We start from the raw sequence: 2,117 nt of genomic DNA on the forward strand, positions 1-2,117 counted from the left end.
TTATTGAAGAAATATATGTAAAGATTTCTCGATCAGCCCAGCCAACGCTTATCATTCTGTCATCAGAATTTCATCAGGGCTATTGATATTGATCCATTTATATTGATCCATGCTGCACAACCTCCTTATATAGATACTTGTCAAAATCCTAACTGAATCTTTTTGGTTCATTCATACGTCACTCAAATGTTCTCAAAATGATTTTCACAAAATATACTTCCAGATATTTGTTTTCTAGTTAAAATGTCATTTTCAGAATCCATTCACCGACTTTTTGTGAGTGTGAGGAATAATATGATTATATTATATATTCCATCCTGCTACCTCTGCTCCAGTTCTGGGCGTGCAAAAGGTGGGTGGTCAACCTGGATCAAGCTGTCCATGAAAGTAACTGTAAGTACTGTGGAATCTATGAGTATTGAAATTCAAATTGTTTCTTTAAAGTTCCTGCATAATGTTAATTTATATCTATTTACGTTTTATAAGACAGATATTGTGAATTCTATCAGTACAATTGAATCTTTTTTCTTCCTTGTGGACGACCGAAAGGGTAACCACTGTTTGCTTACTCAGCAGCTTAATACGGTCCCCTGTGGGATCTTTAATGCTAAATTGTCTCTAAAGACGTCTGATTTGGAATCTTTTGATGCAACTTCAGTGGACAATGAAGTGATCGCAGAAGCATTGAACTTGGTAACAATATTGCAGCGCATGAGTTTACCAATATATTTGCATTTGTACAATGTGGGGCAGCAAGGATTGTTTCCTTCCATCGAAAAGGCTATGCCTCAATTACTGATTATATCTTTTTGATTTGAGGTTTTATCAGGGGCGGCTCCTCCATAAGAACGGAGGAGCATCGCCCCTCCCACCAGCAGCAGCTGCTGCAAACCTTTTGCTATGTTTATTATAGTTTTTTGAAAAAGAGGTGGGGCCACAGGCTCTTACGAGCACTGAGGGGGAGTGCTCACTCTCCCCTCACTGAGCATGTATGTTTGGCCGGCTCAGGCCGGTCAGACACATGATAACGCGTCCCAATCTAGATAATTTACTCACTTTGGGACTCGTTTTAGGCCGATGAATCTTTTGACCCTGATTGAAGTCTCCTTAGAACGAGATTACTACTCAACATGTCAATCAATAGATCAATAACCTCATCAATAATCACAATAGCAAGTTAATCAGATTAAACAATAACATCAATAATATTGCGACACACCATGACCTTTCAGTCATGAATAACCACACAGAATTTTAGTAGGACTTGATATATATTCCCTATTGATTCAAATTCTATCAGTAAGTTTATTAGTCTCAATACCAGGAAACACATCAGCAATGTCATAATATGGCAACTCGAATAAGACTTTCTAAATGCAAAATTCATAAACATTAAGACATAGCACGACGTAAACATGGATTAACTTTAGCAGAGTATCATTAGTGCATTATTCAACAAAGCATAGATTCAGTCATTTGTCTATTTGCTTCCTTCAGTGAACTCCTTAACTAACCCCAAATTAGCATTAGCATGTTGGGCTTCATGCAAAACAATTTAGCAACATCAATTTAGAAAACATCTAACTATGGTCTCTGTCAAAAGAAGCAGTTGGTACCTAGAAGAAAAGGCAAACAGACAATTACAATTTCATCATTATATAGTTACCCTCCGTAATGGGTCAGCATACAGAGTCAGTCTTCGTCCTCAGGACATCAGTTGATTCGCCATCAGCCAGGAAAATCAGCAAAATTCAGCAAGACGGGACAATAGGGGTACCTCCCTCATAAGGAGGAAAAGTATAGAACGGCTAAGCAAAGTAGGGTAAGGATGATTCAAAGAATCAAACAGCAAAGTCTTTAGACAGAGTGACAAAGTGTCTAGATAACAGCAAGAATGGCTTCTTCAGAACTCTCATTTCTCCTCGGGTTATACAGTTATACCAAATTTGGTGTACAGTCCCCTAATTACAAATTGGACAAGTTTTGGCGCACCATTATCTCCATCCAATGATCCACTTGTCGCCTCATTAAGATTGTCACCCCATAATAGTTCTCACGTAGTTTATTGGCTCCTGTGATTGACGTCTCCATCGGGTAGATTGTCAGGTGAAAAACTT

This window comes from Pleurodeles waltl, chromosome 12 (assembly GCF_031143425.1).
Source record: "Pleurodeles waltl isolate 20211129_DDA chromosome 12, aPleWal1.hap1.20221129, whole genome shotgun sequence".
In the NCBI taxonomy this organism is placed as follows: domain Eukaryota; kingdom Metazoa; phylum Chordata; class Amphibia; order Caudata; family Salamandridae; genus Pleurodeles; species Pleurodeles waltl.